Here is a 15790-nt window from a genome sequence, read left to right on the forward strand (position 1 = left end):
CAGCCATCTCATTCTCTGTCATCCCCATCTCCTCCCACCCCCAATCCCTCCCAGCATCAGAGTCTTTTCCAGTGAGTCAACTTGTCGCATGAGGTGGCAAAAGTATTGGAGCTTCAGCTTCAGCATCAGTCCTTCCAATGAACACCCAGGACTGATCTCCTTTAGAATGGACTGGTTGGATATCCTTGCAGTCCAAGGGACTCTCAAGAGTCTTCTCCAACACCACAGTTCAAAAGCATCAATTCTTTGGTGATCAGCCTTCTTCACAGTCCAACTCTCACATCCATACATGACCACGGGAAAAACCATAGCTGTGACTAGACAGACCTTGGTGGGCAAAGTAATGTCTCTACTTTTTAATATACTATCAAGGTTGGTCATAACTTTCCTTCCAAGAAGTAAGCGTCTTTTAATTTCACGGCTGCAATCAGCATCCACAGTGATTTTGGAGCCCCAAAAAATAAAGTCTGACACTGCTTCCACTGTTTCCCCATCTATTTCCCATGAAGTGATGGGACCATATGCCATGATCTTTGTTTTCTGAATGTTGAGCTTCAAGCCAAACTTTTCATTCTTCTCTTTCACTCTCATCAAGAGGCTTTTGAGTTCCTCTTCACTTTCTGCCATAAGGGTGGTATTATCTGCATATCTGAGGTTATTGATATTTCTCCCAGCAATCTGATTCAAGCTTGTGCTTCTTCCAGCCCAGCGTTCCTCATGATGTACTCTGCATATATGTTACATAAGCAGGGTGACAATATACAAACTTGACATACTCCTTTTCCTATTTGGAAGCAGTCTGTTGTTCCATGTACAGTTCTAACTTGTTTCCTGACCTGCATACAGGTTTCTCAAGAGGCAGGTTGGGTGGTCTGGTATTCCCATCTCTTTCAGAATTTTCCACAGTTTATTGTGATCCACACAGTCAAAGGCTTTGGCATAGTCAATGAAGCAGAAATAGATGTTTTTTCTGGAACTCTCTTGCTTTTTCCATGATCCAGCGGATGTTGGCAATTTGATCTCTGGTGCCTCTGCCTTTTCTAAAACCTGCTTGAACATCTGGAAGTTCACTGTTCACATATTGCTGAAACCTGGCTTGGAGAATTTTGAGCATGACTTTACTAGCGTGTGAGATGAGTGCAATTGTGCAGTAGTTTGAGCATTCTTTGGCATTGCCTTTCTTTGGGATTGGAATGAAGACTGACCTTTTCCAGTCCTGGGACCACTGCTGAGTTTTCCAAATTTGCTGGCATATTGAGTGCAGCACTTTCACAGCATCATCTCTCAGGATTTGAAATAGCTCAATTGGAATTCCATCACCTCCACTAGCTTTGTTCGTAGTGATGCTTCCTAAGGCCCACTTGACTTCACATTCCAAGATGTCTGGCTCCAGGTGAGTGATCACGCCATCGTGATTATCTTGGTCATGAAGATCTTTTTTGTATAGTTCTTCTGTGCATTCTTGCCACCTCTTCTTAATATCTTCTGCTTCTGTTAGGTCCATACAATTTCTGTCCTTTATCGAGTCCATCTTTGCATGAAATGTTCCCTTGATACCTCTAATTTGTAGGTAATTCTAAAAGTGTGTTCTAAATTTCCACCCCTATTCCAGGCTCCTGTTGTTTCCCATTTAAAGATTCTTCCAAATTTTTGCTTCTAGATAAGCCTGTGAGTCACATTGTTGCTGCTGTGCCAGACTCTATCTAAGTTGTTTTCTTAGAAAAAAATTCAGTACATAAAATTGTTCAAGGTGTATATAACTTCTGAGACTCTTGGACTATTTTGCAATTGTCCTCAATTTTTCTTCAACAAGGTCTCAGTATGAAATGTGCTATCTGGCTTCAATACCCTTTTACGGTCTTCTCTCTCATTAAAGTTATATTTTAATCATGAGTTTGTTTATTGGCTCCCTGAACCTACTTAATGTGCTTTTTCTATATCCTGTGACACCTGATAATATCATAGTCTTCTAACTCTAATTCACGGTTATTAGGTTTGGGGGGAAACTCTCTGATTCTCATAACAATATTAATTTATCCTTCCCCTGTGCTCCCTCTTAGAGAAGGGAATGGAAAACCAGTTTATTATTCTTGCCTTGAGAATCCCTCAAACAGTATAAAAAACCAAAAAGATAGGATACTGAAAGAGGAACTCCCCAGTTCAGTAGGTGCCCAATATACTACTGGAGATCAGTGGGGAAATAACTCCAGAAAGATTGAAGAGACGGAGCCAAAGCAAAAACAACACCCAGTTGTGGATGCGACTGGTGATGGAAGTAAAGTCTGATGCTGTAAAGAGCAATATTGCATAGGAACCTGGAATGTTAGGTCCATGAATCAAGGCAAATTGGAAGTGCTCAAAGAGGAGATGGTAAGAGTGAACGTTTACATTTTAGGAATCAGGAAACTAAAAGGGACTGAAATTGGTGAATTTAACTCAGATGACTATTATATCTACTACTGTGGGCAGGAATCCCTTAGAAGAAATGCAGTAGCCATCATAGACAACAAAAGAGTCCAAAATGCAGTACTTGGATGCAAACTCAGAAACAAGAGAATGCTCTCTGTTCATTTCTAAGGCAAACCATACAGTAATCCAAGTCTATGCCCCGACCAGTAATGCTGAAGGGGCTGAAGTTGAATGGTTCTATGGGAACCTACAAGACCTTCTAGAACTAACACTCAAAAAAGATGTCTTTTTATTATAGGGAACTGGAAATCAAAAGTAGGAAGTCAAGAAATACCTGCAGTAACAGGCAAATTTGGCCTTGGAGTACAGATAAAGCAAGGCAAAGTCTAATAGAGTTTTGCCAAGAGAATGCACTGGTCATAGCAACACAAGAGAAGACTACACATGAACATCACCAGATGGTCAACCCTGAAATCAGATTGATTATATTCTTTGCCGCCAAAGAATTGTACAGTCAGCAAAAACAAGACTGGGAGCTGACTGTAAAAAAACATAATTATTGTATCTTGAAGAGAAAATAACAGACTCCAATACTTTGGCCACCTGATGTGAAGAACTGACTCATTTGAAAAGACCCTGATGCTGGGAGGGATTGGGGGCAGGAGGAGAAGGGGATGACAGAGGATGAGATGGTTCGATGGCATCACCGACTCAATGGATATGAGTCTGAGTAAACTCTGGGAGTTGATGATGGACAGGGAGGCCTTGTGTGCTGCAGTTCATGGGGTCATGAAGAGTCAAACAAGACTGAGTGACTGAATGAACTGAAATGAACTGTGCTCCTCCTGTACTTGCCTCAAGAACATTACAACAGTTATTGGGTTGTTCTAGTTAGCTGACTTCTTGCTTGTTTAAGGTGCTAGCTCCTTATGAATGGAACAACAATATATATAACAATGATTATATATATATAATCTTCTCAGCAAGGAGTAGTTTAAGTAATATATAATCAAGTAATCAGGTTTTGATAAATGTTTTTGAATGTGTAATGAGAGCATATACTCTGTTTCCTCAAATTAGACCTATATTCTCTGAGTCAGTTTTCATCATCTTTTATTGCAGCAAATGATTCTAATAATGGTGACTATGGTAAATCTCAGCTCCAAAATTATTTGAGACAAAGTTCAAGGAGTTGAATAGACTTACAGAAAGAACTACGTGGGAATTTTAAAAAATAGATTTAATTCACATTTTATTAATGGCTGTAGGAATGGTTTCATTACCATTTAATCATATTTACTCAATGTAAAAAAAAACATAATTATTGTATCTTGAAGAGAAAATAACAGACTTCAATTTTTTTTTTCTATTGAAAAGCAAGGGAAACATGAGAATTAAAAAGCACTTCTGAGATCAATGGACCATAGAGTATTAAACATATTATTGTATATTTTTAAATCATTTAACACTTTTGAAATATGTAAGCCAAAGAAAACGTGACTTCCATCAGGGTGTGACAAGAAGGTATCATGTTTGCAACCTTTGTGATACATAAGATGTGTCAAAAATACAGCCCCTTTGGGCTAGAGGCTCTAACCCCTAAGCCAACATGCCTTTTGGGGTTCAGAAAAGTTCCAAGTGAAGCATTCAAGTTGGGAATCCACTGCAGCATCTTCTTCTTTTAAAAAAAGATGTATATTTAAGCACATATTTTAAAAAATCTGCAATGTACTCAAAGTAGTTCAAAAGCCAATGTAAGCAGCTCTGTAATCTGCTCCTATTTGTGTTCATCTATGTCAGGGAATTGTTACCCATTAACTTGTATGCATATACAACCTTGACGTACTCCTTTTCCTATTTGGAACCAGTCTGTTGTTCCATGTCCAGTTCTAACTGTTGCTTCCTGACCTGCATACAGGCTTCTCAAGAGGCAGGTCAAGTGGTCTGGTATTCCCATCTCTTTCAGAATGTTCCACAGTTTATTGTGATCCACACAGTCAAAGGCTTTGGCATAGTCAATGAAGCAGAAATAGATGTTTTTTCTGGAACTCTCTTGCTTTCTCCATGATCCAGCGGATGTTGGCAATTTGATCTCTGGTTCCTCTGCCTTTTCTAAAACTGGACATGGAACAACAGACTGGTTCCAAATAGGAAAAGGAGTGCATCAAGCTTGTATCTCTTCACCCTGCTTATTTAACTTATATGCAGAGTACATCATGAGGAACGCTGGGATGGAAGAAGCACAAGCTGGAATCAAGATTGCCGGGAGAAATATCAGTAACCTCAGATATGCAGATGACACCACCCTTATGGCAGAAAGTGAAGAGGAACTCAAAAGCCTCTTGATGAAAGTGAAAGAGGAGAGTGAAAAGGTTGGCTTGAAGCTCAACATTCAGAAAACAAAGATCATGGCATCTGGTCCCATCACTTCATGGTAAATAGATGGAGAAACAGTGGAAACAGTGTCAGACTTTATTTTTATTTATTTTTTTGTGCTTCAAAGTGAATTTTATTTTATTTTTTCTTTCTTTTTTTTATTGGAGGCTAATTATTTTACAATATTATATTGGTTGGTTTTGTCATACATTGACATGAATCCGCCCCAGGTGTACATGAGTTCCCCTTCCTAAACCCCCCTCCCACCTCCCTCTTCCCCTTATCCTCCCATTGGGTCATCCCCGCTCACCAGCCCCGAGATCCTGTAACATGCATCGACCTGAACTGGTGATTCGTTTCACATATGATGATGTTCATGTTTCAATGCCATTCTCCCAAATTATCCCACCCTCACCTTCTCCCACAGAGTCACAAAAACTGCTCTATACATCTGTTTCTTTTTTGCTGTCTCGTATACAGGGTTATCATTTGCATCTCTCTAAATTCCATATATATGCATTAGTATACTGTATTGGTGTTTTTCTTTCTGGCTTACTTCACTCTGTATAATAGGCTCTAGTTTCATCCATCTCATTAGAACTGATTCAAATGCATTCTTTTTAATGGCTGAGTAATACTCCATTGTGTATATATACCAAACCTTTCTTATCCATTCGTCTGCGGATGGACATCTAGGTTGCTTTCATGTCCTGGCTATAATAAACAGTGCTGCGATGAACACTGGAGCACATGTGTCTCTTTCAATTCTGGTTTCCTCAGTGTGAATGCTCAGGAGTGAGATTGCTGGATCGTATGGCAGTTCTATTTTCAGTTTTTAAAGGAATCTCCACACTGTTCTCCATTATTAAAAGCCAATGTAAGCAGCTCTGTAATTTGCAAACTAGTGGCTGTACTAGTTAGCAGCTCTTTAATCTGCAAACTAGTGGCTGTACTAGCTTGCAGCTCTGTAATTGGAAAACTAGTGGCTGTACTAGTTTGCATTCCCACCAACAGTGTAAGAGGGTTCCCTTCTCACCACACCCTCTCCAGCATTTATTGCATGTAGACTTTTGGATAGCAGCTGGTGTGAAATGGTATCTCATTGTGGTTTTGATTTTCATTTCTCTGATTATGAGGGATGTTGAGCATTTTTTCATGTGTTTGTTAGCCGTCTGTATGTCTTCTTTGGAGAAATGTCTGTTTAGTTCTTTGGCCCATTTTTTGATTGGGTCGTTTATTTTTCTGGAATTGAGCTGCAGGAGCTGCTTGTATATTTTGGAGATTAATTCTTTGTCAGTTGTTTCATTTGCTATTATTTTCTCCCATTCTGAAGGCTGTCTTTTCACCTTGCTTATAGTTTCCTTTGCTGTGCAGAAGCTTTTGATTTTAATTAGGTCCCATTTGTTTATTTTTGCTTTTATTTCCAATATTCTGGGAGGTGGGACATGGAGGATCCTGCTGTGATTTATGTCGGAGAGTGTTTTGCCTATGTTCTCCTCTAGGAGTTTTATAGTTTCTGGTCTTACATTTAGATCTTTAATCCATTTTGAGTTTATTTTTGTGTATGGTGTTAGGAAGTGTTCTAGTTTCATTTTTTTACAAGTGACTGACCAGTTTTCCCAGCACCACTTGTTAAAGATCCTTTCTTTCCTCCATTTTATATTCTCGCCTCCTTTGTCAAAGATAAGGTGTCCATAGGTGTGTGGATTTATCTCTGGGTTTTCTATTTTGTTCCATTGATCTATATTTCTGTCTTTATGCCAGTACCACACTTTCTTGATGACTGTGGCTTTGTAATAGAGCCTGAAGTCCGGCAGGTTGATTCCCCCAGTTCCATTCTTCTTCCTCAAGATTGCTTTGGCTATTCTAGGTTTTTTGTACTTCCATAAAAATTGTGAGATTATTTGTTCTAGCTCTGTGAAAAATATCATTGGTAGCTTGATAGGCATTGCATTGAATGTATAAATTACTTTGGGTAGTATACTCATTTTCACAGTATTTATTCTTCCAATCCACAAACACGGTATATTTCTCCATCTATTAGTGTCCTCTCTGATTTCTTTCACCACTGTTTTATAATTCTCTATGTACAGGTCTTTTGTTTCTTTAGGTAGATGTATTCCTAAGTATTTTATTCTTTTCGTTGCAACAGTGAATGGAATAGTTTCCTTAATTTCTCTATTTTCTCATTATTAGTGTATAGGAATGTAAGGGATTTCTGTGTGTTGATTTTATATTCTGCAACTTTACTGTATTTGTTGATTAGCTCTAGTAGTTTTCTGGTAGAGTCTTTAGGGTTTTCTGTGTAGAGGATCATGTCATCAGTGAACACTGAAAGTTTTACTTCTTCTTTTCCAATTTGCATTCCTTTTATGTCTTTTTCTGCTCTGATTGCTGTAGCCAAAACTTCCAGAACTATGTTGAATAGTAGTGGTGAGAGTGGGCACCCTTGTCTTGTTCTTGACTTTAGGGGAAATGCTTTCAGGTTTTCCACCATTGAGGATAATGTTTGCTGTGTGTTTGTCATATATAGCTTTTATTATGTTGAGGAATGTTCCTTCTATTCCCGCCTTCTGGAGGGTTTTTATCATAAATGGATGTTGAATTTTGTCGAAGGTTTTCTCTGCATCTATTGAGATAATCATATGATTTTTATGTTTCAGTTTGTTAATGTGGTGTATTACGTTGATTGATTTGTGGATATTGAAGAATCCTTGCATTCCTGGGATAAAGCCCATTTGGTCATGATGTATGATCTTCTTAATGTGTTGTTGGATTCTGATTGCTAGAATTTTGTTAAGGATTTTTGCATCTATGTTCATCAGTGATATTTGGCTTCAAAATCACTGTGGATGCTGATTGAAGCCATGAAATTAAAAGACGCTTACTCCTTGGAAGGAAAGTTATGACCAACCTAGATAGTATATTAAAAAGCAGAGACATTACTTTGCCAACCAAGGTCCGTCTAGTCAAGGCTATGGTATTTCCAGTGGTCATGTATGGATGTGAGAGTTGGACTATGAAGAAAGCTGATCGCCGAAGAATTGGTGCTTTTGAACTGTGGTGTTGGGTCACCCTCTCCTTCCATTCCAGGTCAGGTCTTTTAGTAGTTACACTTTCACAATACTTTGTACTTCTCTTCTATAGAATTAATGCCATTGTTATTAAATTATTGAGAGTCCCTTGGACTGCAAGGAGATCCAACCAGTCCATTCTAAAGGAGATCAGTCCTGGGTGTTCATTGGAAGGACTGATGCCAAAGCTGAAACTCCAATACTTTGGCCACCTCATGCGACGAGTTGACTCACTGGAAAAGACTCTGATGCTGGGAAGAAATGGTGGCAGAGGAGAAGGGGACGACAGAGGATGAAATGGCTGGATGGCATCACCGACTCTGTGGACATGAGTTTGAGTGAACTCCGGGAGTTGGTGATGGACAGGGAGGCCTGGCGTGCTGTGATTCATGGGGTCGCAGAGAGTCTGACACGACTGAGCGACTGAACTGAACTGAACTTCAAAAGTTAACTCTTTTATTTTCTGTGAACTGATATGTTAACTCCCCCAGCCTGACCACTCAGACTTTTATAGACATTTGGTACCTACTGCTTCTAAGTGCATCCCTTGTGAACACTTACATATTCTCTCTACCGCTATCACTCAGAACTCCGCTCCCTACTCGGGCATTAACACACCAATCTTTGTTAACATGAGGATGAAGTTATTAATCTTTTTCATGATACACATCTGCTCTCTGCCTGAAAACTCTGTAGTTTCATAAACCAGAAAGTGTCTTTATTTATGGAAATTTGATGACATAGCAAGTGCTTTGGGAAATCATTTTCTGTCAGGCAAGACTTCGGACATAGATTAAAGAAGTGATCATAAATTCAAATTCTGTAAAGTAGTCTGACAAGTAAGATGCACAAGCAATGCAGATATTGTGCGGCAAACTTAAATGTGAAGCCCTCATCCGGGTAACCCTCAGTTCAGTTCAGTTCAGTTCAGTCGCTCAGTCGTGTCCGACTCTCCGCGACCCCATGAATCACAGCACGCCAGGCCTCCCTGTCCATCACCAACTCCCGGAGTACACTCAAACTCATGTCCACAGAGTCGGTGATGCCATCCAGCCATCTCATTCTCCGTCGTCCCCTTCTCCTCCCGCCCCCAACCTTTCCCAGCATCAGAGTCTTTTCCAGTGAGTCAACTCGTCGCATGAGGTGGCCAAAGTATTGGAGTTTCAGCTTTAGCATCAGTCCCTCCAATGAACATCCAGGATTGATCTCCTTTAGAATGGACTGGTTGGATCTCCTTGCAGTATAAGGGACTCTCAAGAGTCTTCTCCAACACCACAGTTCAAAAGCATCGATTCTTCGGCGATCAGCTTTCTTCACAGTCCAACTCTCACATCCATACATGACCACGGGAAAAACCATTGCCTTGACTAGACGGACCTTGGTCGGCAAAGTAATGTCTCCACACAGTTGCTTTATTCCAGAAGAGTTGTTTGTCATGCAGGATAGTAAGAATGGAGGTGAGAATCTCAAATTTCAGTTGCTATGAAATGAAACATTTTAAAATTGTTGTTTAAATACATTGTCAACCAAAGAAAACATGACTTCAAGCATGATGTGATAAGTGGACATCCCATTTGCAACCTCTGTGACATAAATTATATGAAAATACTGTGCCTTTGGGACTAGAGGCACTAACTCTTAATACAACATGCCTTTTGCAGTGCAGAAAATTTCCAAGTGAAACATTCAAGTTGAGAACCCATTATAGATCCAGATCAGATTATCCATACCTATTCAGAAATGGGAATTTTGAAACTTTTGGAAATGTTCAAAGTTTGTTGTAAATGGAAAAATCCAAGGAAAAACAGGCTTTTGCTTCAAAATCTTTTAAATAGTAGGTGAGAAACACTTTTCCAAATAAATCAGTGAGGCATATTTAGCATGATCAACTTATCAGTTCTCCCAGTCCCTGCTTAAATTGTTTTGTACAATTTTCACATTTCCCATATGGCTATATTTTAATTGGAAATAAAAGAAATTTAATGTGTTATGTAATATTCTTAGAAGTTCTTACCAGTTTAATCATCACTGACATTATTTCTTTTTCTTTTGTAATGTAGTTGATTTGCAATGCTATATTTGTTTCTGCAAAGTGATTCAGTTATATATATATATACACATTCTTCTTCCTATTCTTTTCATTATAGTTTATCACAGGATATTGAATACAGATCCCTGTATTATACAGTACAACCTTGTTGTTTATCCATTATATATTGTGTGCGTGTACACACACACACACACACATCTATCTATCTATATATATATAGTTTGCATCTGCTAAACCTGAACTCCCACTCTGTTCACCCCTCACCTCCCTCCCCCTTGGCAATCACAGGTCTGTTCTCTATGTCTGTGTGTCTGTTTCTGTTTCACAGATAAGTTCATTTGTGTCATATTTTAGATTCCATGGGACTTCCCTGGTGACTCAGACGGTAAAGAATCTGCCTGCAATGCAGGAGACCTGGGTTTGATCCCTGGGTCGGGAAATTCCCTGAAAGAGGAAATGGCAACCGGCTCCAGTACTCTTGCCTGGAGAATCCCATGGACAGAGGAGCCTGGTGGACTGCAGTCCACGGGGTCACAAAGAGGTGGACATGATCTAAGTGATGATCACTTTCACTTTCATTCACTTTCACTTTTAGATGCCACATATAAGTGATATCATATGGAATTTGTCTTTGTCTTTTTGACTTAGTTCACTTAGTATGATGATATCTAGGCTTATCCATGTCACTGCAAATGGCATTATTTCATTCTTTTGTATGGCTGAGTAGTATTCCATTATATCTAGGTACTACATTTTTTTCCCCATTTATCTGTTGTTGGAGATTCAGATTACTTCCACGAGTTGGTCATTGTCAATAGTGCTACTGTGAACATAGTGGTGCATGCATCTTTTTGAATTATAGCTTTGTCCAGATATATGCCCAGGAGTGGGATTGCTAGATCATATGGCAACTCTATTTTAAGTGTTTTGAGGAACCTGTAAACTGGGTTCCATAGTGACTGCACACAATTATATTTCCAACAGTATAGGAGGATACCCTTTTCTCCACACTCTCTGTTTTTATCTGTAAATATTTAATGATGGTCATTGTGACCAGTGTGAGGTTCTACCTTCTTGTAGTTTTGATTTGCATTTCTCTAATCATTAACAGTGATGAGTAATTTTTTATGTGCTGGTTGGCCACCTGCATGCCTGAAGAAATGTCTATTTGAGGCTTCAGTCCATTTTTTGATTGGGCTGTTTGTTTTGCTGTTGTTGAATTATATGAGCTGTTTTTATATTTTGGAAGTTAAACCCTGTCAGTCACATCATTTGAAACTATTTTCATCCATTCTGTAGGGTCTTTTCATTCTGTTTATGGTTTCCTTGGCTGTACAAAATCTTGTAAATTTGATTAGGTCCCACCTGTTTATTTTTGCTTTTATTTCTATTTCTTTGAGGAACTGAACTAAGAAAATATTGATTTGAATTAAGTGACATTATTTCTTAACATTCCAAACCCAAAGAAAGGCAGTGCCAAAGAATGTTTGAACTACTGAATAATTGCACTCATCTCACACGCTAGTAAAGTAATGCTCAAAATTCTTCAAGCCAGGCTTCAGCAATATGTGAACCATGAGCTCCCAGATGTTCAAGCTGGTTTTAGAAAAGGCAGAGGCACCAGAGATCAAATTGCCAACATCTGCCGGATCATTGAAAAAGCAAGAGAGTTCCAGAAAAATATCTATTTCTGCTTCATTGACTATGCCAAAACCTTTGACTGTGTGAATCACAATAAACTGGGGAAAATTCTGAAAGAGATGGGAATACCAGACCATATGACCTGTCTCTTGAGAAACCTATATGCAGGTTAGGAAGCAACTGTTAGAACCGGACATGGAACAACAGACTGGTTCCAAATAGGGAAAGGAGTACGTCAAGGCTGTATACTGTCAACCTACTTATTTTACATATATGCAGAGTACATCATGAGGAACGCTGGGCTGGAAGAAGCACAAGCTGGAATCAAGATTGCTGGGAGAAATATCAATAACCTCAGATATGCAGATGACACCACCCTTATGGCAGAAAGTGAAGAGGAACTAAAGAGCCTCTTGATGAAAGTGAAGGAGGAGAGTGAAAAAGCTGTCTTAAAGCTCAACATTCAGAAACCTAAGATCATGGCATCTGGTCCCCTTACTTCTTGGGAAATAGATGGAGAAACTGTGTAAACAGTGTCAGACTTTATTTTTTTGGGCTCCAATATCACTGCAGATGGTGATTGCAGCCATGAAATTAAAAGACACTTACTCCTTGGAAGGAAAGTTATGACCAACCTAGACAGCATATTAAAAAGCAGAGACATTACTTTGCCAACAAAGGTCCATCTAGTCAAAGCTATGGTTTTTCCCGTGGTCATGTATGGTTATGAGAGTTGGACAGTGAAGAAAGTTTAGTGCCAAAGAATTGATGCTTTTGAACTGTGGTGTTGGAGAAGACTCTTGAGAGTCCGTTGGACTGCAAGAAGATCCAACCTGTCCATCCTAGAGGAGATCAATCCTGGGTGTTCGTTGGAAGGACTGATGTTGAAGTTGAAACTCCAATACTTTGGCTACTTCATGCGAAGAGTTGACTCATTGGAAAAGACCCTAATGCTGGGAAGGATTGAGGGCAGGAGGAGAAGGGGATGACAGAGGATGAGATGGCTGGATGGCATCACTGACTCAATTGACATGGGTTTGGGTAGACTCCAGGAGTTGGTGATGGACAGGGAGACCTAGCGTGCTGCAATTCATCTGGTTGCAAAGAGTCGGACATGACCGAGCAGCTTAACTGAACTGAATAAATATAGCCCTAACAAATTACTCTTTCTCTTTTGTTGAACTTAATTTTTTCTGTTATAATAATGAATAAAAACTCACTGCAGAAAATATGGAAATAAAAAATTATTAAATAAAGTTTCAAAATAATTTTGAATACCCTATGCATAGAAACTTCCAGGTTGATTGTAGATATACACATTCAAATTTGGACATTGTTTTACTTGATAGGTTAATAAATATGGATACACAGTTGACCCTTGAACAATGAGAGTAAGGGACATCAGCATCCCAAGGAGTTGAAAATTTGCATATAACTTTTGACTTCTTCAGATCTTAAATACACTGGGAATAGACTCTGGTTTACCAGAAGTCTTACTGATAGTTGATTAGCACATATTTTTTAAGTTATATGTATTATATGCTATTATGTGCTTTATTCTTACAATAAAATAAGTTAGAGAAAAAATGTTATAAGAAAGTCATAAGGCAGAGAAAATGCATTTACAGTCTTTTTTTTGATACTGTGTTTACATTCTCTGTTTTCAAAATGAATCATTCGTCAGTACCTACATCAATACTGTCTTATATGATCCAAAACACTGTAGCTGTTCTACATATTACTAACACTAGACATCAGAAATGAAAAGATAATGAGAAGAGAAATTTATGTTTATTTACAAATAAAATGATTCATACATTGATAATGAAGAAGTAATACGATTGCTTTAAGATAGACTAGTATAATCAATACAATTGTTTCAAGATATCCTAGCCTATACACTAATGAATGGATTGTTGCATAATTGACATACAGTACTACACTCAGATTATTATTACATTATTGGATACATTGTTACTTTCTTTAAAAAAGATACCTACTGGTGATGCTCAGTTCAGTTCAGTTCAGTCGCTCAGTCGTGTCCGACTCTCCGCGACCCCATGAATCACAGCACGCCAGGCCTCCCTGTCCATCACCAACTCCCGGAGTACACTCAAACTCATGTCCACAGAGTCGGTGATGCCATCCAGCCATCTCATTCTCCGTCGTCCCCTTCTCCTCCCGCCCCCAACCTTTCCCAGCATCAGAGTCTTTTCCAGTGAGTCAACTCGTCGCATGAGGTGGCCAAAGTATTGCAGTTTCAGCTTTAGCATCAGTCCCTCCAATGAACATCTAGGATTGATCTCCTTTAGAATGGACTGGTTGGATCTCCTTGCAGTATAAGGGACTCTCAAGAGTCTTCTCCAGCACCACAGTTCAAAAGCATCGATTATTCGGCGATCAGCCTTCTTCACAGTCCAACTCTCACAACCATACATGACCACGGGAAAAACCATTGCCTTGACTAGACGGACCTTGGTTGGCAAAGTAATGTCTCTGCTTTTTAATATACTATCAAGGTTGGTCATAACTTTCCTTCCAAGGAGCAAGCGTCTTTTAATTTCATGGCTGCAATCAGCATCTGCAGTGATTTTGGAGCCCAAAAAAACAAAGTCTGACACTGTTTCCACTGTTTTTCCATCTATTTCCCATGAAGTGATGGGACCAGATGCCATGATCTTTGTTTTCTGAATACTGGTGATGCTAGGCTGATATAAATTACACAATTTCTCAATTATGATAGAGAGAGCCATACTATATAGTAACGTAATCCTTTGAAAATAAAGTTATAAAACTGTAAGAACACTAATACATTATTAATTTTATATTACCACTCACCTTATACCTATGGGAGATAGACTGGTATACACATATATTTTATGCATTCATGATATATCTATTTATTTTCCTTCAGTATTTCTAGGCTATGCAGTTCATCTATGATTTTTTTTAAAATGCTGCAAATTTCCAATGTTTTTTTCCAAAATATATATTGAAATAATCTGCATACAAATGGACCCTCCAGTTCAAATCCATGTTGTTCAGAGGTCTCAGTTCAGTCGTTCAGGTGTGTCTGACTCTTTGCAACCCCATGGACTGCAGCACGTGAGGCTTCCCTGTCCAACACCAACTCCCAGAGTTCACTCAAACTCATGTCCATCAAGTCAGTGATGCCATCCAAGCATCTCATCCTCTGTCATCCCCTTCTCCTTCCACCCTCAATCTCTCCCAGCATCAGGGTCTTTTCAAATGAGTCAGCTCTTCGCAACAGGTGGCCAAAGTATTGGAGTTTCAGCTTCAGCATCAGTCCTTCCAAGGAACACCCAGGATTGATCTCCTCTCAGTTCAGTTCAGTTCAGTTCAGTAGCTCAGTCGTGTCCGACTCTCCGCGACCCCATGAATCACAGCATGCCAGGCCTCCCTGTCTATCACCAACTCCCGGAGTACACTCAAACTCATGTCCACAGAGTCAGTGATGCCATCCAGCCATCTCATTCTCTGTCGTCCCCTTCTCCTCCCACCCCCAACCTTTCCCAGCATCAGAGTCTTTTCCAGTGAGTCAACTCATCGCATGAGGTGGCCAAAGTATTGCAGTTTCAGCTTTAGCATCAGTCCCTCCAATGAACATCCAGGATTGATCTCCTTTAGAATGGACTGGTTGGATCTCCTTGCAGTCCAAGGGACTCTCAAGAGTCTTCTCCAACACCACAGTTCAAAAGCATCGATTCTTCGGCAATCAGCTTTCTTCACAGTCCAACTCTCACATCCATACATGACCACGGGAAAAACCACTGCCTTGACTAGACGGACCTTGGTTGGCAAAGTAATGTCTCTGCTTTTTAATATACTATCAAGGTTGGTCATAACTTTCCTTCCAAGGAGCAAGCGTCTTTTAATTTCATGGCTGCAATCAGCATCCGCAGTGATTTTGGAGCCCAAAAAAACAAAGTCTGACACTGTTTCCACTGTTTTTCCATCTATTTCCCATGAAGTGATGGGACCAGATGCCATGATCTTTGTTTTCTGAATGTTGAGCTTCAAACCAACATTTTCACTCTCCTCTTTCACTTTCATCAAGAGGCTTTTGAGTTCCTCTTCACTTTCTGCCATAAGGGTAGTGTCATCTGCATATCTGAGGTTATTGATATTTCTCCCGGCAATCTTGATTCCAGCTTGTGCTTCTTCCAGCCTAGCATTCCTCATGATGTACTCTGCATATAAGTTAAATAAGCAAGGTGAC

The sequence above is a fragment of the Moschus berezovskii genome, chromosome 6 (assembly GCF_049115385.1).
Source record: "Moschus berezovskii isolate FMDL1 chromosome 6, NW_MosBer_1.0, whole genome shotgun sequence".
NCBI classification, from domain to species: Eukaryota; Metazoa; Chordata; class Mammalia; order Artiodactyla; family Moschidae; genus Moschus; species Moschus berezovskii.